The sequence below is a fragment of the Oncorhynchus mykiss genome, unplaced genomic scaffold, assembly GCF_013265735.2.
Source record: "Oncorhynchus mykiss isolate Arlee unplaced genomic scaffold, USDA_OmykA_1.1 un_scaffold_356, whole genome shotgun sequence".
NCBI lineage: Eukaryota > Metazoa > Chordata > Actinopteri > Salmoniformes > Salmonidae > Oncorhynchus > Oncorhynchus mykiss.
In genome coordinates, this window is record NW_023493804.1 from 12,852 (window position 1) to 39,935 (window position 27,084).

A 27,084-nucleotide genomic window follows, 5' to 3' on the forward strand; every position below is an offset into this window, starting at 1 on the left:
CCAACCAGTTGCCCAAGATCCGCCTGTCTCAAATTGTTAAAGGCTCTTCAAAAGGGCTCGTCCGGGATTTGAACCCGGGACCTCTCGCACCCAAAGCGAGAATCATACCCCTAGACCAACGAGCCATTTATTTCAAGACATTGTTTTGCAGTCGCCAGCAATGACGGTGAGAATATGCATTGACAGGTCGATGTTGCCAGGCCACAGTTGGTGGTATACTTGTGAGCATAGCTATCTTCCAAGCAGTTGACCAGGTTTCAGTTCAAATACTCTGTAATTCATCTCCTGAGTCTTTCAGATTCAATCTTCATTAGCTGTAACAGCAAGAAACAAATGAAGAAAGAGCTAAATGTAGATTTTAACAATTAAAAAGTAGACATCAAAATCAATTGGATCTCATTTCATTTGATCCGATTGACGCACCGGTATGTGAATAAAAAAACAAAAAAACATTGGAATCTCTCAGTTTTAAATTAGAAATGTCACACATTTTGCACTGGATGCTTCTCAGTCCTACCATAACTGCTGATGTTACACCTCTGAATGTTTGGTGAAATGTGGCAGAGCGAGAGCAATGTTTGTCAAAACATGACACATCCCTAAAATCTGTCTTCTCATACAAATGTCTATAGCTTCAGAACGGTTTGACCTACAAAATTGTTTGCCCATTCTTTGGAAAGGGGAGACTCTCACAAACACAATACTGTTCTCAGTTTTGCTCTACGACCCCCACAAGTGTCAAGGGACTTGTCTGAAGGTAACCTATGTCCCGGGAAAAGGACAGGTTTTTTAACCAAGGAAGAAATTAATACATGTTGTGCGATGCTGAACCCACTAGTGCAGAGCACAATGGATTAGCAGTCCATTGCCTTAATCACTTGTCCACCTGGTCCTGCGCTCCAGTGGTAGCAGTCGCCCCTCCAACCAGTTGCCCAAGATCCGCCTGTCTCAAATTGTTAAAGGCTCTTCAAAAGGGCTCGTCCGGGATTTGAACCCGGGACCTCTCGCACCCAAAGCGAGAATCATACCCCTAGACCAACGAGCCATTTATTTCAAGACATTGTTTTGCAGTCGCCAGCAATGACGGTGAGAATATGCATTGACAGGTCGATGTTGCCAGGCCACAGTTGGTGGTATACTTGTGAGCATAGCTATCTTCCAAGCAGTTGACCAGGTTTCAGTTCAAATACTCTGTAATTCATCTCCTGAGTCTTTCAGATTCAATCTTCATTAGCTGTAACAGCAAGAAACAAATGAAGAAAGAGCTAAATGTAGATTTTAACAATTAAAAAGTAGACATCAAAATCAATTGGATCTCATTTCATTTGATCCGATTGACGCACCGGTATGTGAATAAAAAAACAAAAAAACATTGGAATCTCTCAGTTTTAAATTAGAAATGTCACACATTTTGCACTGGATGCTTCTCAGTCCTACCATAACTGCTGATGTTACACCTCTGCATTTTTGGTGAAATGTGGCAGAGCGAGAGCAATGTTTGTCAAAACATGACACATCCCTAAAATCTGTCTTCTCATACAAATGTCTATAGCTTCAGAACGGTTTGACCTACAAAATAGTTTGCCCATTCTTTGGAAAGGGGAGACTCTCACAAACACAATACTGTTCTCAGTTTTGCTCTACGACCCCCACAAGTGTCAAGGGACTTGTCTGAATGTAACCTATGTCCCGGTAAAAGGACAGGTTTTTTAACCAAGGAAGAAATTAATACATGTTGTGCGATGCTGAACCCACTAGTGCAGAGCACAATGGATTAGCAGTCCATTGCCTTAATCACTTGTCCACCTGGTCCTGCGCTCCAGTGGTAGCAGTCGCCCCTCCAACCAGTTGCCCAAGATCCGCCTGTCTCAAATTGTTAAAGGCTCTTCAAAAGGGCTCGTCCGGGATTTGAACCCGGGACCTCTCGCACCCAAAGCAAGAATCATACCCCTAGACCAACGAGCCATTTATTTCAAGACATTGTTTTGCAGTCGCCAGCAATGACGGTGAGAATATGCATTGACAGGTCGATGTTGCCAGGCCACAGTGGATCACGTGAGTGTTGGTGGATGTACTTGTGAGCATAGCTATCTTCCAAGCAGTTGACCAGGTTTCAGTTCAAATACTCTGTAATTCATCTCCTGAGTCTTTCAGATTCAATCTTCATTAGCTGTAACAGCAAGAAAGAAATGAAGAAAGAGCTAAATGTAGATTTTAACAATTAAAAAGTAGACATCAAAATCAATTGGATCTCATTTCATTTGATCCGATTGACGCACCGGTATGTGAATAAAAAAACAAAAAAACATTGGAATCTCTCAGTTTTAAATTAGAAATGTCACACATGTTGCACTGGATGCTTCTCAGTCCTACCATAACTGCTGATGTTACACCTCTGCATTTTTGGTGAAATGTGGCAGAGCGAGAGCAATGTTTGTCAAAACATGACACATCCCTAAAATCTGTCTTCTCATACAAATGTCTATAGCTTCAGAACGGTTTGACCTACAAAATAGTTTGCCCATTCTTTGGAAAGGGGAGACTCTCACAAACACAATACTGTTCTCAGTTTTGCTCTACGACCCCCACAAGTGTCAAGGGACTTGTCTGAAGGTAACCTATGTCCCGGGAAAAGGACAGGTTTTTTAACCAAGGAAGAAATTAATACATGTTGTGCGATGCTGAACCCACTAGTGCAGAGCACAATGGATTAGCAGTCCATTGCCTTAATCACTTGTCCACCTGGTCCTGCGCTCCAGTGGTAGCAGTCGCCCCTCCAACCAGTTGCCCAAGATCCGCCTGTCTCAAATTGTTAAAGGCTCTTCAAAAGGGCTCGTCCGGGATTTGAACCCGGGACCTCTCGCACCCAAAGCGAGAATCATACCCCTAGACCAACGAGCCATTTATTTCAAGACATTGTTTTGCAGTCGCCAGCAATGACGGTGAGAATATGCATTGACAGGTCGATGTTGCCAGGCCACAGTTGGTGGTATACTTGTGAGCATAGCTATCTTCCAAGCAGTTGACCAGGTTTCAGTTCAAATACTCTGTAATTCATCTCCTGAGTCTTTCAGATTCAATCTTCATTAGCTGTAACAGCAAGAAACAAATGAAGAAAGAGCTAAATGTAGATTTTAACAATTAAAAAGTAGACATCAAAATCAATTGGATCTCATTTCATTTGATCCGATTGACGCACCGGTATGTGAATAAAAAAACAAAAAAACATTGGAATCTCTCAGTTTTAAATTAGAAATGTCACACATTTTGCACTGGATGCTTCTCAGTCCTACCATAACTGCTGATGTTACACCTCTGCATTTTTGGTGAAATGTGGCAGAGCGAGAGCAATGTTTGTCAAAACATGACACATCCCTAAAATCTGTCTTCTCATACAAATGTCTATAGCTTCAGAACGGTTTGACCTACAAAATAGTTTGCCCATTCTTTGGAAAGGGGAGACTCTCACAAACACAATACTGTTCTCAGTTTTGCTCTACGACCCCCACAAGTGTCAAGGGACTTGTCTGAATGTAACCTATGTCCCGGGAAAAGGACAGGTTTTTTAACCAAGGAAGAAATTAATACATGTTGTGCGATGCTGAACCCACTAGTGCAGAGCACAATGGATTAGCAGTCCATTGCCTTAATCACTTGTCCACCTGGTCCTGCGCTCCAGTGGTAGCAGTCGCCCCTCCAACCAGTTGCCCAAGATCCGCCTGTCTCAAATTGTTAAAGGCTCTTCAAAAGGGCTCGTCCGGGATTTGAACCCGGGACCTCTCGCACCCAAAGCGAGAATCATACCCCTAGACCAACGAGCCATTTATTTCAAGACATTGTTTTGCAGTCGCCAGCAATGACGGTGAGAATATGCATTGACAGGTCGATGTTGCCAGGCCACAGTTGGTGGTATACTTGTGAGCATAGCTATCTTCCAAGCAGTTGACCAGGTTTCAGTTCAAATACTCTGTAATTCATCTCCTGAGTCTTTCAGATTCAATCTTCATTAGCTGTAACAGCAAGAAACAAATGAAGAAAGAGCTAAATGTAGATTTTAACAATTAAAAAGTAGACATCAAAATCAATTGGATCTCATTTCATTTGATCCGATTGACGCACCGGTATGTGAATAAAAAAACAAAAAAACATTGGAATCTCTCAGTTTTAAATTAGAAATGTCACACATTTTGCACTGGATGCTTCTCAGTCCTACCATAACTGCTGATGTTACACCTCTGCATTTTTGGTGAAATGTGGCAGAGCGAGAGCAATGTTTGTCAAAACATGACACATCCCTAAAATCTGTCTTCTCATACAAATGTCTATAGCTTCAGAACGGTTTGACCTACAAAATAGTTTGCCCATTCTTTGGAAAGGGGAGACTCTCACAAACACAATACTGTTCTCAGTTTTGCTCTACGACCCCCACAAGTGTCAAGGGACTTGTCTGAATGTAACCTATGTCCCGGTAAAAGGACAGGTTTTTTAACCAAGGAAGAAATTAATACATGTTGTGCGATGCTGAACCCACTAGTGCAGAGCACAATGGATTAGCAGTCCATTGCCTTAATCACTTGTCCACCTGGTCCTGCGCTCCAGTGGTAGCAGTCGCCCCTCCAACCAGTTGCCCAAGATCCGCCTGTCTCAAATTGTTAAAGGCTCTTCAAAAGGGCTCGTCCGGGATTTGAACCCGGGACCTCTCGCACCCAAAGCGAGAATCATACCCCTAGACCAACGAGCCATTTATTTCAAGACATTGTTTTGCAGTCGCCAGCAATGACGGTGAGAATATGCATTGACAGGTCGATGTTGCCAGGCCACAGTGGATCACGTGAGTGTTGGTGGATGTACTTGTGAGCATAGCTATCTTCCAAGCAGTTGACCAGGTTTCAGTTCAAATACTCTGTAATTCATCTCCTGAGTCTTTCAGATTCAATCTTCATTAGCTGTAACAGCAAGAAAGAAATGAAGAAAGAGCTAAATGTAGATTTTAACAATTAAAAAGTAGACATCAAAATCAATTGGATCTCATTTCATTTGATCCGATTGACGCACCGGTATGTGAATAAAAAAACAAAAAAACATTGGAATCTCTCAGTTTTAAATTAGAAATGTCACACATTTTGCACTGGATGCTTCTCAGTCCTACCATAACTGCTGATGTTACACCTCTGCATTTTTGGTGAAATGTGGCAGAGCGAGAGCAATGTTTGTCAAAACATGACACATCCCTAAAATCTGTCTTCTCATACAAATGTCTATAGCTTCAGAACGGTTTGACCTACAAAATAGTTTGCCCATTCTTTGGAAAGGGGAGACTCTCACAAACACAATACTGTTCTCAGTTTTGCTCTACGACCCCCACAAGTGTCAAGGGACTTGTCTGAAGGTAACCTATGTCCCGGTAAAAGGACAGGTTTTTTAACCAAGGAAGAAATTAATACATGTTGTGCGATGCTGAACCCACTAGTGCAGAGCACAATGGATTAGCAGTCCATTGCCTTAATCACTTGTCCACCTGGTCCTGCGCTCCAGTGGTAGCAGTCGCCCCTCCAACCAGTTGCCCAAGATCCGCCTGTCTCAAATTGTTAAAGGCTCTTCAAAAGGGCTCGTCCGGGATTTGAACCCGGGACCTCTCGCACCCAAAGCGAGAATCATACCCCTAGACCAACGAGCCATTTATTTCAAGACATTGTTTTGCAGTCGCCAGCAATGACGGTGAGAATATGCATTGACAGGTCGATGTTGCCAGGCCACAGTGGATCACGTGAGTGTTGGTGGATGTACTTGTGAGCATAGCTATCTTCCAAGCAGTTGACCAGGTTTCAGTTCAAATACTCTGTAATTCATCTCCTGAGTCTTTCAGATTCAATCTTCATTAGCTGTAACAGCAAGAAACAAATGAAGAAAGAGCTAAATGTAGATTTTAACAATTAAAAAGTAGACATCAAAATCAATTGGATCTTATTTCATTTGATCCGATTGACGCACCGGTATGTGAATAAAAAAACAAAAAAACATTGGAATCTCTCAGTTTTAAATTAGAAATGTCACACATTTTGCACTGGATGCTTCTCAGTCCTACCATAACTGCTGATGTTACACCTCTGCATGTTTGGTGAAATGTGGCAGAGCGAGAGCAATGTTTGTCAAAACATGACACATCCCTAAAATCTGTCTTCTCATACAAATGTCTATAGCTTCAGAACGGTTTGACCTACAAAATTGTTTGCCCATTCTTTGGAAAGGGGAGACTCTCACAAACACAATACTGTTCTCAGTTTTGCTCTACGACCCCCACAAGTGTCAAGGGACTTGTCTGAATGTAACCTATGTCCCGGTAAAAGGACAGGTTTTTTAACCAAGGAAGAAATTAATACATGTTGTGCGATGCTGAACCCACTAGTGCAGAGCACAATGGATTAGCAGTCCATTGCCTTAATCACTTGTCCACCTGGTCCTGCGCTCCAGTGGTAGCAGTCGCCCCTCCAACCAGTTGCCCAAGATCCGCCTGTCTCAAATTGTTAAAGGCTCTTCAAAAGGGCTCGTCCGGGATTTGAACCCAGGACCTCTCGCACCCAAAGCGAGAATCATACCCCTAGACCAACGAGCCATTTATTTCAAGACATTGTTTTGCAGTCGCCAGCAATGACGGTGAGAATATGCATTGACAGGTCGATGTTGCCAGGCCACAGTGGATCACGTGAGTGTTGGTGGATGTACTTGTGAGCATAGCTATCTTCCAAGCAGTTGACCAGGTTTCAGTTCAAATACTCTGTAATTCATCTCCTGAGTCTTTCAGATTCAATCTTCATTAGCTGTAACAGCAAGAAAGAAATGAAGAAAGAGCTAAATGTAGATTTTAACAATTAAAAAGTAGACATCAAAATCAATTGGATCTCATTTCATTTGATCCGATTGACGCACCGGTATGTGAATAAAAAAACAAAAAAACATTGGAATCTCTCAGTTTTAAATTAGAAATGTCACACATGTTGCACTGGATGCTTCTCAGTCCTACCATAACTGCTGATGTTACACCTCTGCATTTTTGGTGAAATGTGGCAGAGCGAGAGCAATGTTTGTCAAAACATGACACATCCCTAAAATCTGTCTTCTCATACAAATGTCTATAGCTTCAGAACGGTTTGACCTACAAAATAGTTTGCCCATTCTTTGGAAAGGGGAGACTCTCACAAACACAATACTGTTCTCAGTTTTGCTCTACGACCCCCACAAGTGTCAAGGGACTTGTCTGAAGGTAACCTATGTCCCGGTAAAAGGACAGGTTTTTTAACCAAGGAAGAAATTAATACATGTTGTGCGATGCTGAACCCACTAGTGCAGAGCACAATGGATTAGCAGTCCATTGCCTTAATCACTTGTCCACCTGGTCCTGCGCTCCAGTGGTAGCAGTCGCCCCTCCAACCAGTTGCCCAAGATCCGCCTGTCTCAAATTGTTAAAGGCTCTTCAAAAGGGCTCGTCCGGGATTTGAACCCGGGACCTCTCGCACCCAAAGCGAGAATCATACCCCTAGACCAACAAGCCATTTATTTCAAGACATTGTTTTGCAGTCGCCAGCAATGACGGTGAGAATATGCATTGACAGGTCGATGTTGCCAGGCCACAGTGGATCACGTGAGTGTTGGTGGATGTACTTGTGAGCATAGCTATCTTCCAAGCAGTTGACCAGGTTTCAGTTCAAATACTCTGTAATTCATCTCCTGAGTCTTTCAGATTCAATCTTCATTAGCTGTAACAGCAAGAAAGAAATGAAGAAAGAGCTAAATGTAGATTTTAACAATTAAAAAGTAGACATCAAAATCAATTGGATCTCATTTCATTTGATCCGATTGACGCACCGGTATGTGAATAAAAAAACAAAAAAACATTGGAATCTCTCAGTTTTAAATTAGAAATGTCACACATGTTGCACTGGATGCTTCTCAGTCCTACCATAACTGCTGATGTTACACCTCTGCATTTTTGGTGAAATGTGGCAGAGCGAGAGCAATGTTTGTCAAAACATGACACATCCCTAAAATCTGTCTTCTCATACAAATGTCTATAGCTTCAGAACGGTTTGACCTACAAAATAGTTTGCCCATTCTTTGGAAAGGGGAGACTCTCACAAACACAATACTGTTCTCAGTTTTGCTCTACGACCCCCACAAGTGTCAAGGGACTTGTCTGAAGGTAACCTATGTCCCGGTAAAAGGACAGGTTTTTTAACCAAGGAAGAAATTAATACATGTTGTGCGATGCTGAACCCACTAGTGCAGAGCACAATGGATTAGCAGTCCATTGCCTTAATCACTTGTCCACCTGGTCCTGCGCTCCAGTGGTAGCAGTCGCCCCTCCAACCAGTTGCCCAAGATCCGCCTGTCTCAAATTTTTAAAGGCTCTTCAAAAGGGCTCGTCCGGGATTTGAACCCGGGACCTCTCACACCCAAAGCGAGAATCATACCCCTAGACCAACGAGCCATTTATTTCAAGACATTGTTTTGCAGTCGCCAGCAATGACGGTGAGAATATGCATTGACAGGTCGATGTTGCCAGGCCACAGTGGATCACGTGAGTGTTGGTGGATGTACTTGTGAGCATAGCTATCTTCCAAGCAGTTGACCAGGTTTCAGTTCAAATACTCTGTAATTCATATCCTGAGTCTTTCAGATTCAATCTTCATTAGCTGTAACAGCAAGAAAGAAATGAAGAAAGAGCTAAATGTAGATTTTAACAATTAAAAAGTAGACATCAAAATCAATTGGATCTCATTTCATTTGATCCGATTGACGCACCGGTATGTGAATAAAAAAACAAAAAAACATTGGAATCTCTCAGTTTTAAATTAGAAATGTCACACATTTTGCACTGGATGCTTCTCAGTCCTACCATAACTGCTGATGTTACACCTCTGCATTTTTGGTGAAATGTGGCAGAGCGAGAGCAATGTTTGTCAAAACATGACACATCCCTAAAATCTGTCTTCTCATACAAATGTCTATAGCTTCAGAACGGTTTGACCTACAAAATAGTTTGCCCATTCTTTGGAAAGGGGAGACTCTCACAAACACAATACTGTTCTCAGTTTTGCTCTACGACCCCCACAAGTGTCAAGGGACTTGTCTGAAGGTAACCTATGTCCCGGTAAAAGGACAGGTTTTTTAACCAAGGAAGAAATTAATAAATGTTGTGCGATGCTGAACCCACTAGTGCAGAGCACAATGGATTAGCAGTCCATTGCCTTAATCACTTGTCCACCTGGTCCTGCGCTCCAGTGGTAGCAGTCGCCCCTCCAACCAGTTGCCCAAGATCCGCCTGTCTCAAATTGTTAAAGGCTCTTCAAAAGGGCTCGTCCGGGATTTGAACCCGGGACCTCTCGCACCCAAAGCGAGAATCATACCCCTAGACCAACGAGCCATTTATTTCAAGACATTGTTTTGCAGTCGCCAGCAATGACGGTGAGAATATGCATTGACAGGTCGATGTTGCCAGGCCACAGTGGATCACGTGAGTGTTGGTGGTATACTTGTGAGCATAGCTATCTTCCAAGCAGTTGACCAGGTTTCAGTTCAAATACTCTGTAATTCATCTCCTGAGTCTTTCAGATTCAATCTTCATTAGCTGTAACAGCAAGAAACAAATGAAGAAAGAGCTAAATGTAGATTTTAACAATTAAAAAGTAGACATCAAAATCAATTGGATCTCATTTCATTTGATCCGATTGACGCACCGGTATGTGAATAAAAAAACAAAAAAACATTGGAATCTCTCAGTTTTAAATTAGAAATGTCACACATTTTGCACTGGATGCTTCTCAGTCCTACCATAACTGCTGATGTTACACCTCTGCATTTTTGGTGAAATGTGGCAGAGCGAGAGCAATGTTTGTCAAAACATGACACATCCCTAAAATCTGTCTTCTCATACAAATGTCTATAGCTTCAGAACGGTTTGACCTACAAAATTGTTTGCCCATTCTTTGGAAAGGGGAGACTCTCACAAACACAATACTGTTCTCAGTTTTGCTCTACGACCCCCACAAGTGTCAAGGGACTTGTCTGAAGGTAACCTATGTCCCGGTAAAAGGACAGGTTTTTTAACCAAGGAAGAAATTAATAAATGTTGTGCGATGCTGAACCCACTAGTGCAGAGCACAATGGATTAGCAGTCCATTGCCTTAATCACTTGTCCACCTGGTCCTGCGCTCCAGTGGTAGCAGTCGCCCCTCCAACCAGTTGCCCAAGATCCGCCTGTCTCAAATTGTTAAAGGCTCTTCAAAAGGGCTCGTCCGGGATTTGAACCCGGGACCTCTCGCACCCAAAGCGAGAATCATACCCCTAGACCAACGAGCCATTTATTTCAAGACATTGTTTTGCAGTCGCCAGCAATGACGGTGAGAATATGCATTGACAGGTCGATGTTGCCAGGCCACAGTGGATCACGTGAGTGTTGGTGGTATACTTGTGAGCATAGCTATCTTCCAAGCAGTTGACCAGGTTTCAGTTCAAATACTCTGTAATTCATCTCCTGAGTCTTTCAGATTCAATCTTCATTAGCTGTAACAGCAAGAAACAAATGAAGAAAGAGCTAAATGTAGATTTTAACAATTAAAAAGTAGACATCAAAATCAATTGGATCTCATTTCATTTGATCCGATTGACGCACCGGTATGTGAATAAAAAAACAAAAAAACATTGGAATCTCTCAGTTTTAAATTAGAAATGTCACACATTTTGCACTGGATGCTTCTCAGTCCTACCATAACTGCTGATGTTACACCTCTGCATTTTTGGTGAAATGTGGCAGAGCGAGAGCAATGTTTGTCAAAACATGACACATCCCTAAAATCTGTCTTCTCATACAAATGTCTATAGCTTCAGAACGGTTTGACCTACAAAATTGTTTGCCCATTCTTTGGAAAGGGGAGACTCTCACAAACACAATACTGTTCTCAGTTTTGCTCTACGACCCCCACAAGTGTCAAGGGACTTGTCTGAAGGTAACCTATGTCCCGGTAAAAGGACAGGTTTTTTAACCAAGGAAGAAATTAATACATGTTGTGCGATGCTGAACCCACTAGTGCAGAGCACAATGGATTAGCAGTCCATTGCCTTAATCACTTGTCCACCTGGTCCTGCGCTCCAGTGGTAGCAGTCGCCCCTCCAACCAGTTGCCCAAGATCCGCCTGTCTCAAATTTTTAAAGGCTCTTCAAAAGGGCTCGTCCGGGATTTGAACCCGGGACCTCTCACACCCAAAGCGAGAATCATACCCCTAGACCAACGAGCCATTTATTTCAAGACATTGTTTTGCAGTCGCCAGCAATGACGGTGAGAATATGCATTGACAGGTCGATGTTGCCAGGCCACAGTGGATCACGTGAGTGTTGGTGGATGTACTTGTGAGCATAGCTATCTTCCAAGCAGTTGACCAGGTTTCAGTTCAAATACTCTGTAATTCATATCCTGAGTCTTTCAGATTCAATCTTCATTAGCTGTAACAGCAAGAAAGAAATGAAGAAAGAGCTAAATGTAGATTTTAACAATTAAAAAGTAGACATCAAAATCAATTGGATCTCATTTCATTTGATCCGATTGACGCACCGGTATGTGAATAAAAAAACAAAAAAACATTGGAATCTCTCAGTTTTAAATTAGAAATGTCACACATTTTGCACTGGATGCTTCTCAGTCCTACCATAACTGCTGATGTTACACCTCTGCATTTTTGGTGAAATGTGGCAGAGCGAGAGCAATGTTTGTCAAAACATGACACATCCCTAAAATCTGTCTTCTCATACAAATGTCTATAGCTTCAGAACGGTTTGACCTACAAAATAGTTTGCCCATTCTTTGGAAAGGGGAGACTCTCACAAACACAATACTGTTCTCAGTTTTGCTCTACGACCCCCACAAGTGTCAAGGGACTTGTCTGAAGGTAACCTATGTCCCGGTAAAAGGACAGGTTTTTTAACCAAGGAAGAAATTAATAAATGTTGTGCGATGCTGAACCCACTAGTGCAGAGCACAATGGATTAGCAGTCCATTGCCTTAATCACTTGTCCACCTGGTCCTGCGCTCCAGTGGTAGCAGTCGCCCCTCCAACCAGTTGCCCAAGATCCGCCTGTCTCAAATTGTTAAAGGCTCTTCAAAAGGGCTCGTCCGGGATTTGAACCCGGGACCTCTCGCACCCAAAGCGAGAATCATACCCCTAGACCAACGAGCCATTTATTTCAAGACATTGTTTTGCAGTCGCCAGCAATGACGGTGAGAATATGCATTGACAGGTCGATGTTGCCAGGCCACAGTGGATCACGTGAGTGTTGGTGGTATACTTGTGAGCATAGCTATCTTCCAAGCAGTTGACCAGGTTTCAGTTCAAATACTCTGTAATTCATCTCCTGAGTCTTTCAGATTCAATCTTCATTAGCTGTAACAGCAAGAAACAAATGAAGAAAGAGCTAAATGTAGATTTTAACAATTAAAAAGTAGACATCAAAATCAATTGGATCTCATTTCATTTGATCCGATTGACGCACCGGTATGTGAATAAAAAAACAAAAAAACATTGGAATCTCTCAGTTTTAAATTAGAAATGTCACACATTTTGCACTGGATGCTTCTCAGTCCTACCATAACTGCTGATGTTACACCTCTGCATTTTTGGTGAAATGTGGCAGAGCGAGAGCAATGTTTGTCAAAACATGACACATCCCTAAAATCTGTCTTCTCATACAAATGTCTATAGCTTCAGAACGGTTTGACCTACAAAATTGTTTGCCCATTCTTTGGAAAGGGGAGACTCTCACAAACACAATACTGTTCTCAGTTTTGCTCTACGACCCCCACAAGTGTCAAGGGACTTGTCTGAAGGTAACCTATGTCCCGGTAAAAGGACAGGTTTTTTAACCAAGGAAGAAATTAATAAATGTTGTGCGATGCTGAACCCACTAGTGCAGAGCACAATGGATTAGCAGTCCATTGCCTTAATCACTTGTCCACCTGGTCCTGCGCTCCAGTGGTAGCAGTCGCCCCTCCAACCAGTTGCCCAAGATCCGCCTGTCTCAAATTGTTAAAGGCTCTTCAAAAGGGCTCGTCCGGGATTTGAACCCGGGACCTCTCGCACCCAAAGCGAGAATCATACCCCTAGACCAACGAGCCATTTATTTCAAGACATTGTTTTGCAGTCGCCAGCAATGACGGTGAGAATATGCATTGACAGGTCGATGTTGCCAGGCCACAGTGGATCACGTGAGTGTTGGTGGTATACTTGTGAGCATAGCTATCTTCCAAGCAGTTGACCAGGTTTCAGTTCAAATACTCTGTAATTCATCTCCTGAGTCTTTCAGATTCAATCTTCATTAGCTGTAACAGCAAGAAACAAATGAAGAAAGAGCTAAATGTAGATTTTAACAATTAAAAAGTAGACATCAAAATCAATTGGATCTCATTTCATTTGATCCGATTGACGCACCGGTATGTGAATAAAAAAACAAAAAAACATTGGAATCTCTCAGTTTTAAATTAGAAATGTCACACATTTTGCACTGGATGCTTCTCAGTCCTACCATAACTGCTGATGTTACACCTCTGCATTTTTGGTGAAATGTGGCAGAGCGAGAGCAATGTTTGTCAAAACATGACACATCCCTAAAATCTGTCTTCTCATACAAATGTCTATAGCTTCAGAACGGTTTGACCTACAAAATTGTTTGCCCATTCTTTGGAAAGGGGAGACTCTCACAAACACAATACTGTTCTCAGTTTTGCTCTACGACCCCCACAAGTGTCAAGGGACTTGTCTGAAGGTAACCTATGTCCCGGTAAAAGGACAGGTTTTTTAACCAAGGAAGAAATTAATACATGTTGTGCGATGCTGAACCCACTAGTGGAGAGCACAATGGATTAGCAGTCCATTGCCTTAATCACTTGTCCACCTGGTCCTGCGCTCCAGTGGTAGCAGTCGCCCCTCCAACCAGTTGCCCAAGATCCGCCTGTCTCAAATTGTTAAAGGCTCTTCAAAAGGGCTCGTCCGGGATTTGAACCCGGGACCTCTCGCACCCAAAGCGAGAATCATACCCCTAGACCAACGAGCCATTTATTTCAAGACATTGTTTTGCAGTCGCCAGCAATGACGGTGAGAATATGCATTGACAGGTCGATGTTGCCAGGCCACAGTGGATCACGTGAGTGTTGGTGGATGTACTTGTGAGCATAGCTATCTTCCAAGCAGTTGACCAGGTTTCAGTTCAAATACTCTGTAATTCATCTCCTGAGTCTTTCAGATTCAATCTTCATTAGCTGTAACAGCAAGAAAGAAATGAAGAAAGAGCTAAATGTAGATTTTAACAATTAAAAAGTAGACATCAAAATCAATTGGATCTCATTTCATTTGATCCGATTGACGCACCGGTATGTGAATAAAAAAACAAAAAAACATTGGAATCTCTCAGTTTTAAATTAGAAATGTCACACATTTTGCACTGGATGCTTCTCAGTCCTACCATAACTGCTGATGTTACACCTCTGCATTTTTGGTGAAATGTGGCAGAGCGAGAGCAATGTTTGTCAAAACATGACACATCCCTAAAATCTGTCTTCTCATACAAATGTCTATAGCTTCAGAACGGTTTGACCTACAAAATAGTTTGCCCATTCTTTGGAAAGGGGAGACTCTCACAAACACAATACTGTTCTCAGTTTTGCTCTACGACCCCCACAAGTGTCAAGGGACTTGTCTGAAGGTAACCTATGTCCCGGTAAAAGGACAGGTTTTTTAACCAAGGAAGAAATTAATACATGTTGTGCGATGCTGAACCCACTAGTGCAGAGCACAATGGATTAGCAGTCCATTGCCTTAATCACTTGTCCACCTGGTCCTGCGCTCCAGTGGTAGCAGTCGCCCCTCCAACCAGTTGCCCAAGATCCGCCTGTCTCAAATTGTTAAAGGCTCTTCAAAAGGGCTCGTCCGGGATTTGAACCCGGGACCTCTCGCACCCAAAGCGAGAATCATACCCCTAGACCAACGAGCCATTTATTTCAAGACATTGTTTTGCAGTCGCCAGCAATGACGGTGAGAATATGCAGTGACAGGTCGATGTTGCCAGGCCACAGTGGATCACGTGAGTGTTGGTGGTATACTTGTGAGCATAGCTATCTTCCAAGCAGTTGACCAGGTTTCAGTTCAAATACTCTGTAATTCATCTCCTGAGTCTTTCAGATTCAATCTTCATTAGCTGTAACAGCAAGAAACAAATGAAGAAAGAGCTAAATGTAGATTTTAACAATTAAAAAGTAGACATCAAAATCAATTGGATCTCATTTCATTTGATCCGATTGACGCACCGGTATGTGAATAAAAAAACAAAAAAACATTGGAATCTCTCAGTTTTAAATTAGAAATGTCACACATTTTGCACTGGATGCTTCTCAGTCCTACCATAACTGCTGATGTTACACCTCTGCATTGTTGGTGAAATGTGGCAGAGCGAGAGCAATGTTTGTCAAAACATGACACATCCCTAAAATCTTTCTTCTCATACAAATGTCTATAGCTTCAGAACGGTTTGACCTACAAAATTGTTTGCCCATTCTTTGGAAAGGGGAGACTCTCACAAACACAATACTGTTCTCAGTTTTGCTCTACAACCCCCACAAGTGTCAAGGGACTTGTCTGAAGGTAACCTATGTCCCGGTAAAAGGACAGGTTTTTTAACCAAGGAAGAAATTAATACATGTTGTGCGATGCTGAACCCACTAGTGCAGAGCACAATGGATTAGCAGTCCATTGCCTTAATCACTTGTCCACCTGGTCCTGCGCTCCAGTGGTAGCAGTCGCCCCTCCAACCAGTTGCCCAAGATCCGCCTGTCTCAAATTGTTAAAGGCTCTTCAAAAGGGCTCGTCCGGGATTTGAACCCGGGAACTCTCGCACCCAAAGCGAGAATCATACCCCTAGACCAACGAGCCATTTATTTCAAGACATTGTTTTGCAGTCGCCAGCAATGACGGTGAGAATATGCATTGACAGGTCGATGTTGCCAGGCCACAGTGGATCACGTGAGTGTTGGTGGTATACTTGTGAGCATAGCTATCTTCCAAGCAGTTGACCAGGTTTCAGTTCAAATACTCTGTAATTCATCTCCTGAGTCTTTCAGATTCAATCTTCATTAGCTGTAACAGCAAGAAACAAATGAAGAAAGAGCTAAATGTAGATTTTAACAATTAAAAAGTAGACATCAAAATCAATTGGATCTCATTTCATTTGATCCGATTGACGCACCGGTATGTGAATAAAAAAACAAAAAAACATTGGAATCTCTCAGTTTTAAATTAGAAATGTCACACATTTTGCACTGGATGCTTCTCAGTCCTACCATAACTGCTGATGTTACACCTCTGCATTTTTGGTGAAATGTGGCAGAGCGAGAGCAATGTTTGTCAAAACATGACACATCCCTAAAATCTTTCTTCTCATACAAATGTCTATAGCTTCAGAACGGTTTGACCTACAAAATTGTTTGCCCATTCTTTGGAAAGGGGAGACTCTCACAAACACAATACTGTTCTCAGTTTTGCTCTACAACCCCCACAAGTGTCAAGGGACTTGTCTGAAGGTAACCTATGTCCCGGTAAAAGGACAGGTTTTTTAACCAAGGAAGAAATTAATACATGTTGTGCGATGCTGAACCCACTAGTGCAGAGCACAATGGATTAGCAGTCCATTGCCTTAATCACTTGTCCACCTGGTCCTGCGCTCCAGTGGTAGCAGTCGCCCCTCCAACCAGTTGCCCAAGATCCGCCTGTCTCAAATTGTTAAAGGCTCTTCAAAAGGGCTCGTCCGGGATTTGAACCCGGGAACTCTCGCACCCAAAGCGAGAATCATACCCCTAGACCAACGAGCCATTTATTTCAAGACATTGTTTTGCAGTCGCCAGCAATGACGGTGAGAATATGCATTGACAGGTCGATGTTGCCAGGCCACAGTGGATCACGTGAGTGTTGGTGGTATACTTGTGAGCATAGCTATCTTCCAAGCAGTTGACCAGGTTTCAGTTCAAATACTCTGTAATTCATCTCCTGAGTCTTTCAGATTCAATCTTCATTAGCTGTAACAGCAAGAAACAAATGAAGAAAGAGCTAAATGTAGATTTTAACAATTAAAAAGTAGACATCAAAATCAATTGGATCTCATTTCATTTGATCCGATTGACGCACCGGTATGTGAATAAAAAAACAAAAAAACATTGGAATCTCTCAGTTTTAAATTAGAAATGTCACACATTTTGCACTGGATGCTTCTCAGTCCTACCATAACTGCTGATGTTACACCTCTGCATTTTTGGTGAAATGTGGCAGAGCGAGAGCAATATTTGTCAAAACATGACACATCCCTAAAATCTGTCTTCTCATACAAATGTCTATAGCTTCAGAACAGTTTGACCTACAAAATTGTTTGCCCATTCTTTGGAAAGGGGAGACTCTCACAAACACAATACTGTTCTCAGTTTTGCTCTACGACCCCCACAAGTGTCAAGGGACTTGTCTGAAGGTAACCTATGTCCCGGTAAAAGGACAGGTTTTTTAACCAAGGAAGAAATTAATACATGTTGTGCGATGCTGAACCCACTAGTGCAGAGCACAATGAATTAGCAGTCCATTGCCTTAATCACTTGTCCACCTGGTCCTGCGCTCCAGTGGTAGCAGTCGCCAACTCCAACCAGTTGCCCAAGATCCGCCTGTCTCAAATTGTTAAAGGCTCTTCAAAAGGGCTCGTCCGGGATTTGAACCCGGGACCTCTCGCACCCAAAGCGAGAATCATACCCCTAGACCAACGAGCCATTTATTTCAAGACATTGTTTTGCAGTCGCCAGCAATGACGGTGAGAATATGCATTGACAGGTCGATGTTGCCAGGCCACAGTGGATCACGTGAGTGTTGGTGGTATACTTGTGAGCATAGCTATCTTCCAAGCAGTTGACCAGGTTTCAGTTCAAATACTCTGTAATTCATCTCCTGAGTCTTTCAGATTCAATCTTCATTAGCTGTAACAGCAAGAAACAAATGAAGAAAGAGCTAAATGTAGATTTTAACAATTAAAAAGTAGACATCAAAATCAATTGGATCTCATTTCATTTGATCCGATTGACGCACCGGTATGTGAATAAAAAAACAAAAAAACATTGGAATCTCTCAGTTTTAAATTAGAAATGTCACACATTTTGCACTGGATGCTTCTCAGTCCTACCATAACTGCTGATGTTACACCTCTGCATTTTTGGTGAAATGTGGCAGAGCGAGAGCAATGTTTGTCAAAACATGACACATCCCTAAAATCTGTCTTCTCATACAAATGTCTATAGCTTCAGAACGGTTTGACCTACAAAATAGTTTGCCCATTCTTTGGAAAGGGGAGACTCTCACAAACACAATACTGTTCTCAGTTTTGCTCTACGACCCCCACAAGTGTCAAGGGACTTGTCTGAAGGTAACCTATGTCCCGGTAAAAGGACAGGTTTTTTAACCAAGGAAGAAATTAATACATGTTGTGCGATGCTGAACCCACTAGTGCAGAGCACAATGGATTAGCATTCCATTGCCTTAATCACTTGTCCACCTGGTCCTGCGCTCCAGTGGTAGCAGTCGCCCCTCCAACCAGTTGCCCAAGATCCGCCTGTCTCACATTGTTAAAGGCTCTTCAAAAGGGATCGTCCGGGATTTGAACCCGGGACCTCTCGCACCCAAAGCGAGAATCATACCCCTAGACCAACGAGCCATTTATTTCAAGACATTGTTTTGCAGTCGCCAGCAATGACGGTGAGAATATGCATTGACAGGTCGATGTTGCCAGGCCACAGTGGATCACGTGAGTGTTGGTGGTATACTTGTGAGCATAGCTATCTTCCAAGCAGTTGACCAGGTTTCAGTTCAAATACTCTGTAATTCATCTCCTGAGTCTTTCAGATTCAATCTTCATTAGCTGTAACAGCAAGAAACAAATGAAGAAAGAGCTAAATGTAGATTTTAACAATTAAAAAGTAGACATCAAAATCAATTGGATCTCATTTCATTTGATCCGATTGACGCACCGGTATGTGAATAAAAAAACAAAAAAACATTGGAATCTCTCAGTTTTAAATTAGAAATGTCACACATTTTGCACTGGATGCTTCTCAGTCCTACCATAACTGCTGATGTTACACCTCTGCATTTTTGGTGAAATGTGGCAGAGCGAGAGCAATGTTTGTCAAAACATGACACATCCCTAAAATCTGTCTTCTCATACAAATGTCTATAGCTTCAGAACGGTTTGACCTACAAAATAGTTTGCCCATTCTTTGGAAAGGGGAGACTCTCACAAACACAATGCTGTTCGCAGTTTTGCTCTACGACCCCCACAAGTGTCAAGGGACTCGTCTGAAGGTAACCTATGTCCCGGTAAAAGGACAGGTTTTTTAACCAAGGAAGAAATTAATACATGTTGTGCGATGCTGAACCCACTAGTGCAGAGCACAATGGATTAGCATTCCATTGCCTTAATCACTTGTCCACCTGGTCCTGCGCTCCAGTGGTAGCAGTCGCCCCTCCAACCAGTTGCCCAAGATCCGCCTGTCTCACATTGTTAAAGGCTCTTCAAAAGGGCTCGTCCGGGATTTGAACCCGGGACCTCTCACACCCAAAGCAAGAATCATACCCCTAGACCAACGAGCCATTTATTTCAAGACATTGTTTTGCAGTCGCCAGCAATGACGGTGAGAATATGCATTGACAGGTCGATGTTGCCAGGCCACAGTGGATCACGTGAGTGTTGGTGGTATACTTGTGAGCATAGCTATCTTCCAAGCAGTTGACCAGGTTTCAGTTCAAATACTCTGTAATTCATCTCCTGAGTCTTTCAGATTCAATCTTCATTAGCTGTAACAGCAAGAAACAAATGAAGAAAGAGATAAATGTAGATTTTAACAATTAAAAAGTAGACATCAAAATCAATTGGATCTCATTTCATTTGATCCGATTGACGCACCGGTATGTGAATAAAAAAACAAAAAAACATTGGAATCTCTCAGTTTTAAATTAGAAATGTCACACATTTTGCACTGGATGCTTCTCAGTCCTACCATAAATGCTGATGTTACACCTCTGCATTTTTGGTGAAATGTGGCAGAGCGAGAGCAATGTTTGTCAAAACATGACACATCCCTAAAATCTGTCTTCTCATACAAATGTCTATAGCTTCAGAACGGTTTGACCTACAAAATAGTTTGCCCATTCTTTGGAAAGGGGAGACTCTCACAAACACAATGCTGTTCTCAGTTTTGCTCTACGACCCCCACAAGTGTCAAGGGACTCGTCTGAAGGTAACCTATGTCCCGGTAAAAGGACAGGTTTTTTAACCAAGGAAGAAATTAATACATGTTGTGCGATGCTGAACCCACTAGTGCAGAGCACAATGGATTAGCAGTCCATTACCTTAATCACTTGTCCACCTGGTCCTGCGCTCCAGTGGTAGCAGTCGCCCCTCCAACCAGTTGCCCAAGATCCGCCTGTCTCACATTGTTTACATTGTTAAAGGCTCTTCAAAAGGGCTCGTCCGGGATTTGAACCCGGGACCTCTCGCACCCAAAGCAAGAATCATACCCCTAGACCAACGAGCCATTTATTTCAAGACATTGTTTTGCAGTCGCCAGCAATGACGGTGAGAATATGCATTGACAGGTCGATGTTGCCAGGCCACAGTGGATCACGTGAGTGTTGGTGATATACTTGTGAGCATAGCTATCTTCCAAGCAGTTGACCAGGTTTCAGTTCAAATACTCTGTAATTCATCTCCTGAGTCTTTCAGATTCAATCTTCATTAGCTGTAACAGCAAGAAACAAATGAAGAAAGAGCTAAATGTAGATTTTAACAATTAAAAAGTAGACATCAAAATCAATTGGATCTCATTTCATTTGATCCGATTGACGCACCGGTATGTGAATAAAAAAACAAAAAAACATTGGAATCTCTCAGTTTTAAATTAGAAATGTCACACATTTTGCACTGGATGCTTCTCAGTCCTACCATAACTGCTGATGTTACACCTCTGCATTTTTGGTGAAATGTGGCAGAGCGAGAGCAATGTTTGTCAAAACATGACACATCCCTAAAATCTGTCTTCTCATACAAATGTCTATAGCTTCAGAACGGTTTGACCTACAAAATAGTTTGCCCATTCTTTGGAAAGGGGAGACTCTCACAAACACAATGCTGTTCTCAGTTTTGCTCTACGACCCCCACAAGTGTCAAGGGACTCGTCTGAAGGTAACCTATGTCCCGGTAAAAGGACAGGTTTTTTAACCAAGGAAGAAATTAATACATGTTGTGCGATGCTGAACCCACTAGTGCAGAGCACAATGGATTAGCAGTCCATTGCCTTAATCACTTGTCCACCTGGTCCTGCACTCCAGTGGTAGCAGTCGCCCCTCCAACCAGTTGCCCAAGATCCGCCTGTCTCACATTGTTAAAGGCTCTTCAAAAGGGCTCGTCCGGGATTTGAACCCGGGACCTCTCGCACCCAAAGCGAGAATCATACCCCTAGACCAACGAGCCATTTATTTCAAGACATTGTTTTGCAGTCGCCAGCAATGACGGTGAGAATATGCATTGACAGGTCGATGTTGCCAGGCCACAGTGGATCACGTGAGTGTTGGTGGTATACTTGTGAGCGTAGCTATCTTCCAAGCAGTTGACCAGGTTTCAGTTCAAATACTCTGTAATTCATCTCCTGAGTCTTTCAGATTCAATCTTCATTAGCTGTAACAGCAAGAAACAAATGAAGAAAGAGCTAAATGTAGATTTTAACAATTAAAAAGTAGACATCAAAATCAATTGGATCTCATTTCATTTGATCCGATTGACGCACCGGTATGTGAATAAAAAAAAAAAAAACATTGGAATCTCTCAGTTTTAAATTAGAAATGTCACACATTTTGCACTGGATGCTTCTCAGTCCTACCATAACTGCTGATGTTACACCTCTGCATTTTTGGTGAAATGTGGCAGAGCGAGAGCAATGTTTGTCAAAACATGACACATCCCTAAAATCTGTCTTCTCATACAAATGTCTATAGCTTCAGAACGGTTTGACCTACAAAATAGTTTGCCCATTCTTTGGAAAGGGGAGACTCTCACAAACACAATGCTGTTCTCAGTTTTGCTCTACGACCCCCACAAGTGTCAAGGGACTCGTCTGAAGGTAACCTATGTCCCGGTAAAAGGACAGGTTTTTTAACCAAGGAAGAAATTAATACATGTTGTGCGATGCTGAACCCACTAGTGCAGAGCACAATGGATTAGCATTCCATTGCCTTAATCACTTGTCCACCTGGTCCTGCGCTCCAGTGGTAGCAGTCGCCCCTCCAACCAGTTGCCCAAGATCCGCCTGTCTCACATTGTTAAAGGCTCTTCAAAAGGGCTCGTCCGGGATTTGAACCCGGGACCTCTCACACCCAAAGCAAGAATCATACCCCTAGACCAACGAGCCATTTATTTCAAGACATTGTTTTGCAGTCGCCAGCAATGACGGTGAGAATATGCATTGACAGGTCGATGTTGCCAGGCCACAGTGGATCACGTGAGTGTTGGTGGTATACTTGTGAGCATAGCTATCTTCCAAGCAGTTGACCAGGTTTCAGTTCAAATACTCTGTAATTCATCTCCTGAGTCTTTCAGATTCAATCTTCATTAGCTGTAACAGCAAGAAACAAATGAAGAAAGAGCTAAATGTAGATTTTAACAATTAAAAAGTAGACATCAAAATCAATTGGATCTCATTTCATTTGATCCGATTGACGCACCGGTATGTGAATAAAAAAACAAAAAAACATTGGAATCTCTCAGTTTTAAATTAGAAATGTCACACATTTTGCACTGGATGCTTCTCAGTCCTACCATAACTGCTGATGTTACACCTCTGCATTTTTGGTGAAATGTGGCAGAGCGAGAGCAATGTTTGTCAAAACATGACACATCCCTAAAATCTGTCTTCTCATACAAATGTCTATAGCTTCAGAACGGTTTGACCTACAAAATAGTTTGCCCATTCTTTGGAAAGGGGAGACTCTCACAAACACAATACTGTTCTCAGTTTTGCTCTACGACCCCCACAAGTGTCAAGGGACTTGTCTGAAGGTAACCTATGTCCCGGTAAAAGGACAGGTTTTTTAACCAAGGAAGAAATTAATACATGTTGTGCGATGCTGAACCCACTAGTGCAGAGCACAATGGATTAGCATTCCATTGCCTTAATCACTTGTCCACCTGGTCCTGCGCTCCAGTGGTAGCAGTCGCCCCTCCAACCAGTTGCCCAAGATCCGCCTGTCTCACATTGTTAAAGGCTCTTCAAAAGGGATCGTCCGGGATTTGAACCCGGGACCTCTCGCACCCAAAGCGAGAATCATACCCCTAGACCAACGAGCCATTTATTTCAAGACATTGTTTTGCAGTCGCCAGCAATGACGGTGAGAATATGCATTGACAGGTCGATGTTGCCAGGCCACAGTGGATCACGTGAGTGTTGGTGGTATACTTGTGAGCATAGCTATCTTCCAAGCAGTTGACCAGGTTTCAGTTCAAATACTCTGTAATTCATCTCCTGAGTCTTTCAGATTCAATCTTCATTAGCTGTAACAGCAAGAAACAAATGAAGAAAGAGATAAATGTAGATTTTAACAATTAAAAAGTAGACATCAAAATCAATTGGATCTCATTTCATTTGATCCGATTGACGCACCGGTATGTGAATAAAAAAACAAAAAAACATTGGAATCTCTCAGTTTTAAATTAGAAATGTCACACATTTTGCACTGGATGCTTCTCAGTCCTACCATAACTGCTGATGTTACACCTCTGCATTTTTGGTGAAATGTGGCAGAGCGAGAGCAATGTTTGTCAAAACATGACACATCCCTAAAATCTGTCTTCTCATACAAATGTCTATAGCTTCAGAACGGTTTGACCTACAAAATAGTTTGCCCATTCTTTGGAAAGGGGAGACTCTCACAAACACAATGCTGTTCTCAGTTTTGCTCTACGACCCCCACAAGTGTCAAGGGACTCGTCTGAAGGTAACCTATGTCCCGGTAAAAGGACAGGTTTTTTAACCAAGGAAGAAATTAATACATGTTGTGCGATGCTGAACCCACTAGTGCAGAGCACAATGGATTAGCAGTCCATTACCTTAATCACTTGTCCACCTGGTCCTGCGCTCCAGTGGTAGCAGTCGCCCCTCCAACCAGTTGCCCAAGATCCGCCTGTCTCACATTGTTTACATTGTTAAAGGCTCTTCAAAAGGGCTCGTCCGGGATTTGAACCCGGGACCTCTCGCACCCAAAGCAAGAATCATACCCCTAGACCAACGAGCCATTTATTTCAAGACATTGTTTTGCAGTCGCCAGCAATGACGGTGAGAATATGCATTGACAGGTCGATGTTGCCAGGCCACAGTGGATCACGTGAGTGTTGGTGATATACTTGTGAGCATAGCTATCTTCCAAGCAGTTGACCAGGTTTCAGTTCAAATACTCTGTAATTCATCTCCTGAGTCTTTCAGATTCAATCTTCATTAGCTGTAACAGCAAGAAACAAATGAAGAAAGAGCTAAATGTAGATTTTAACAATTAAAAAGTAGACATCAAAATCAATTGGATCTCATTTCATTTGATCCGATTGACGCACCGGTATGTGAATAAAAAAACAAAAAAACATTGGAATCTCTCAGTTTTAAATTAGAAATGTCACACATTTTGCACTGGATGCTTCTCAGTCCTACCATAACTGCTGATGTTACACCTCTGCATTTTTGGTGAAATGTGGCAGAGCGAGAGCAATGTTTGTCAAAACATGACACATCCCTAAAATCTGTCTTCTCATACAAATGTCTATAGCTTCAGAACGGTTTGACCTACAAAATAGTTTGCCCATTCTTTGGAAAGGGGAGACTCTCACAAACACAATGCTGTTCTCAGTTTTGCTCTACGACCCCCACAAGTGTCAAGGGACTCGTCTGAAGGTAACCTATGTCCCGGTAAAAGGACAGGTTTTTTAACCAAGGAAGAAATTAATACATGTTGTGCGATGCTGAACCCACTAGTGCAGAGCACAATGGATTAGCAGTCCATTGCCTTAATCACTTGTCCACCTGGTCCTGCACTCCAGTGGTAGCAGTCGCCCCTCCAACCAGTTGCCCAAGATCCGCCTGTCTCACATTGTTAAAGGCTCTTCAAAAGGGCTCGTCCGGGATTTGAACCCGGGACCTCTCGCACCCAAAGCGAGAATCATACCCCTAGACCAACGAGCCATTTATTTCAAGACATTGTTTTGCAGTCGCCAGCAATGACGGTGAGAATATGCATTGACAGGTCGATGTTGCCAGGCCACAGTGGATCACGTGAGTGTTGGTGGTATACTTGTGAGCGTAGCTATCTTCCAAGCAGTTGACCAGGTTTCAGTTCAAATACTCTGTAATTCATCTCCTGAGTCTTTCAGATTCAATCTTCATTAGCTGTAACAGCAAGAAACAAATGAAGAAAGAGCTAAATGTAGATTTTAACAATTAAAAAGTAGACATCAAAATCAATTGGATCTCATTTCATTTGATCCGATTGACGCACCGGTATGTGAATAAAAAAACAAAAAAACATTGGAATCTCTCAGTTTTAAATTAGAAATGTCACACATTTTGCACTGGATGCTTCTCAGTCCTACCATAACTGCTGATGTTACACCTCTGCATTTTTGGTGAAATGTGGCAGAGCGAGAGCAATGTTTGTCAAAACATGACACATCCCTAAAATCTGTCTTCTCATACAAATGTCTATAGCTTCAGAACGGTTTGACCTACAAAATAGTTTGCCCATTCTTTGGAAAGGGGAGACTCTCACAAACACAATGCTGTTCTCAGTTTTGCTCTACGACCCCCACAAGTGTCAAGGGACTCGTCTGAAGGTAACCTATGTCCCGGTAAAAGGACAGGTTTTTTAACCAAGGAAGAAATTAATACATGTTGTGCGATGCTGAACCCACTAGTGCAGAGCACAATGGATTAGCAGTCCATTGCCTTAATCACTTGTCCACCTGGTCCTGCACTCCAGTGGTAGCAGTCGCCCCTCCAACCAGTTGCCCAAGATCCGCCTGTCTCACATTGTTAAAGGCTCTTCAAAAGGGCTCGTCCGGGATTTGAACCCGGGACCTCTCGCACCCAAAGCGAGAATCATACCCCTAGACCAACGAGCCATTTATTTCAAGACATTGTTTTGCAGTCGCCAGCAATGACGGTGAGAATATGCATTGACAGGTCGATGTTGCCAGGCCACAGTGGATCACGTGAGTGTTGGTGGTATACTTGTGAGCGTAGCTATCTTCCAAGCAGTTGACCAGGTTTCAGTTCAAATACTCTGTAATTCATCTCCTGAGTCTTTCAGATTCAATCTTCATTAGCTGTAACAGCAAGAAACAAATGAAGAAAGAGCTAAATGTAGATTTTAACAATTAAAAAGTAGACATCAAAATCAATTGGATCTCATTTCATTTGATCCGATTGACGCACCGGTATGTGAATAAAAAAACAAAAAAACATTGGAATCTCTCAGTTTTAAATTAGAAATGTCACACATTTTGCACTGGATGCTTCTCAGTCCTACCATAACTGCTGATGTTACACCTCTGCATTTTTGGTGAAATGTGGCAGAGCGAGAGCAATGTTTGTCAAAACATGACACATCCCTAAAATCTGTCTTCTCATACAAATGTCTATAGCTTCAGAACGGTTTGACCTACAAAATAGTTTGCCCATTCTTTGGAAAGGGGAGACTCTCACAAACACAATGCTGTTCTCAGTTTTGCTCTACGACCCCCACAAGTGTCAAGGGACTCGTCTGAAGGTAACCTATGTCCCGGTAAAAGGACAGGTTTTTTAACCAAGGAAGAAATTAATACATGTTGTGCGATGCTGAACCCACTAGTGCAGAGCACAATGGATTAGCAGTCCATTGCCTTAATCACTTGTCCACCTGGTCCTGCACTCCAGTGGTAGCAGTCGCCCCTCCA

The 27,084-nt window shown here is 42.5% G+C and overlaps 29 non-coding genes across 29 annotated transcripts; all 29 read right to left on the reverse strand.

Moving 5' to 3' along the window:
• Positions 1-53: 53 nt before the first annotated feature.
• On the reverse strand, positions 54-125 carry trnap-ugg. The gene has a single exon. It is a non-coding gene; the product is annotated as a tRNA-Pro (tRNA).
• Positions 126-973: 848 nt separating this feature from the next.
• On the reverse strand, positions 974-1,045 carry trnap-ugg. The gene has a single exon. It is a non-coding gene; the product is annotated as a tRNA-Pro (tRNA).
• Positions 1,046-1,893: 848 nt separating this feature from the next.
• Positions 1,894-1,965, reverse strand: trnap-ugg. Its single transcript has one exon. It is a non-coding gene; the product is annotated as a tRNA-Pro (tRNA).
• Positions 1,966-2,829: 864 nt separating this feature from the next.
• trnap-ugg lies at positions 2,830-2,901 on the reverse strand. Its single transcript has one exon. It is a non-coding gene; the product is annotated as a tRNA-Pro (tRNA).
• An 848-nt stretch (positions 2,902-3,749) lies between these two features.
• trnap-ugg lies at positions 3,750-3,821 on the reverse strand. The gene has a single exon. It is a non-coding gene; the product is annotated as a tRNA-Pro (tRNA).
• Positions 3,822-4,669: 848 nt separating this feature from the next.
• trnap-ugg lies at positions 4,670-4,741 on the reverse strand. The gene has a single exon. It is a non-coding gene; the product is annotated as a tRNA-Pro (tRNA).
• An 864-nt stretch (positions 4,742-5,605) lies between these two features.
• On the reverse strand, positions 5,606-5,677 carry trnap-ugg. Its single transcript has one exon. It is a non-coding gene; the product is annotated as a tRNA-Pro (tRNA).
• Positions 5,678-6,541: 864 nt separating this feature from the next.
• trnap-ugg lies at positions 6,542-6,613 on the reverse strand. The gene has a single exon. It is a non-coding gene; the product is annotated as a tRNA-Pro (tRNA).
• An 864-nt stretch (positions 6,614-7,477) lies between these two features.
• On the reverse strand, positions 7,478-7,549 carry trnap-ugg. Its single transcript has one exon. It is a non-coding gene; the product is annotated as a tRNA-Pro (tRNA).
• Positions 7,550-8,413: 864 nt separating this feature from the next.
• trnap-ugg lies at positions 8,414-8,485 on the reverse strand. The gene has a single exon. It is a non-coding gene; the product is annotated as a tRNA-Pro (tRNA).
• Positions 8,486-9,349: 864 nt separating this feature from the next.
• On the reverse strand, positions 9,350-9,421 carry trnap-ugg. The gene has a single exon. It is a non-coding gene; the product is annotated as a tRNA-Pro (tRNA).
• An 863-nt stretch (positions 9,422-10,284) lies between these two features.
• trnap-ugg lies at positions 10,285-10,356 on the reverse strand. Its single transcript has one exon. It is a non-coding gene; the product is annotated as a tRNA-Pro (tRNA).
• Positions 10,357-11,219: 863 nt separating this feature from the next.
• On the reverse strand, positions 11,220-11,291 carry trnap-ugg. Its single transcript has one exon. It is a non-coding gene; the product is annotated as a tRNA-Pro (tRNA).
• Positions 11,292-12,155: 864 nt separating this feature from the next.
• On the reverse strand, positions 12,156-12,227 carry trnap-ugg. The gene has a single exon. It is a non-coding gene; the product is annotated as a tRNA-Pro (tRNA).
• Positions 12,228-13,090: 863 nt separating this feature from the next.
• Positions 13,091-13,162, reverse strand: trnap-ugg. The gene has a single exon. It is a non-coding gene; the product is annotated as a tRNA-Pro (tRNA).
• An 863-nt stretch (positions 13,163-14,025) lies between these two features.
• trnap-ugg lies at positions 14,026-14,097 on the reverse strand. Its single transcript has one exon. It is a non-coding gene; the product is annotated as a tRNA-Pro (tRNA).
• An 864-nt stretch (positions 14,098-14,961) lies between these two features.
• trnap-ugg lies at positions 14,962-15,033 on the reverse strand. Its single transcript has one exon. It is a non-coding gene; the product is annotated as a tRNA-Pro (tRNA).
• An 863-nt stretch (positions 15,034-15,896) lies between these two features.
• On the reverse strand, positions 15,897-15,968 carry trnap-ugg. The gene has a single exon. It is a non-coding gene; the product is annotated as a tRNA-Pro (tRNA).
• An 863-nt stretch (positions 15,969-16,831) lies between these two features.
• On the reverse strand, positions 16,832-16,903 carry trnap-ugg. Its single transcript has one exon. It is a non-coding gene; the product is annotated as a tRNA-Pro (tRNA).
• An 864-nt stretch (positions 16,904-17,767) lies between these two features.
• On the reverse strand, positions 17,768-17,839 carry trnap-ugg. Its single transcript has one exon. It is a non-coding gene; the product is annotated as a tRNA-Pro (tRNA).
• An 863-nt stretch (positions 17,840-18,702) lies between these two features.
• Positions 18,703-18,774, reverse strand: trnap-ugg. Its single transcript has one exon. It is a non-coding gene; the product is annotated as a tRNA-Pro (tRNA).
• An 863-nt stretch (positions 18,775-19,637) lies between these two features.
• Positions 19,638-19,709, reverse strand: trnap-ugg. Its single transcript has one exon. It is a non-coding gene; the product is annotated as a tRNA-Pro (tRNA).
• An 872-nt stretch (positions 19,710-20,581) lies between these two features.
• On the reverse strand, positions 20,582-20,653 carry trnap-ugg. Its single transcript has one exon. It is a non-coding gene; the product is annotated as a tRNA-Pro (tRNA).
• An 863-nt stretch (positions 20,654-21,516) lies between these two features.
• On the reverse strand, positions 21,517-21,588 carry trnap-ugg. Its single transcript has one exon. It is a non-coding gene; the product is annotated as a tRNA-Pro (tRNA).
• An 862-nt stretch (positions 21,589-22,450) lies between these two features.
• Positions 22,451-22,522, reverse strand: trnap-ugg. Its single transcript has one exon. It is a non-coding gene; the product is annotated as a tRNA-Pro (tRNA).
• An 863-nt stretch (positions 22,523-23,385) lies between these two features.
• trnap-ugg lies at positions 23,386-23,457 on the reverse strand. Its single transcript has one exon. It is a non-coding gene; the product is annotated as a tRNA-Pro (tRNA).
• An 872-nt stretch (positions 23,458-24,329) lies between these two features.
• On the reverse strand, positions 24,330-24,401 carry trnap-ugg. The gene has a single exon. It is a non-coding gene; the product is annotated as a tRNA-Pro (tRNA).
• An 863-nt stretch (positions 24,402-25,264) lies between these two features.
• Positions 25,265-25,336, reverse strand: trnap-ugg. The gene has a single exon. It is a non-coding gene; the product is annotated as a tRNA-Pro (tRNA).
• Positions 25,337-26,199: 863 nt separating this feature from the next.
• On the reverse strand, positions 26,200-26,271 carry trnap-ugg. Its single transcript has one exon. It is a non-coding gene; the product is annotated as a tRNA-Pro (tRNA).
• Positions 26,272-27,084: the final 813 nt, after the last annotated feature.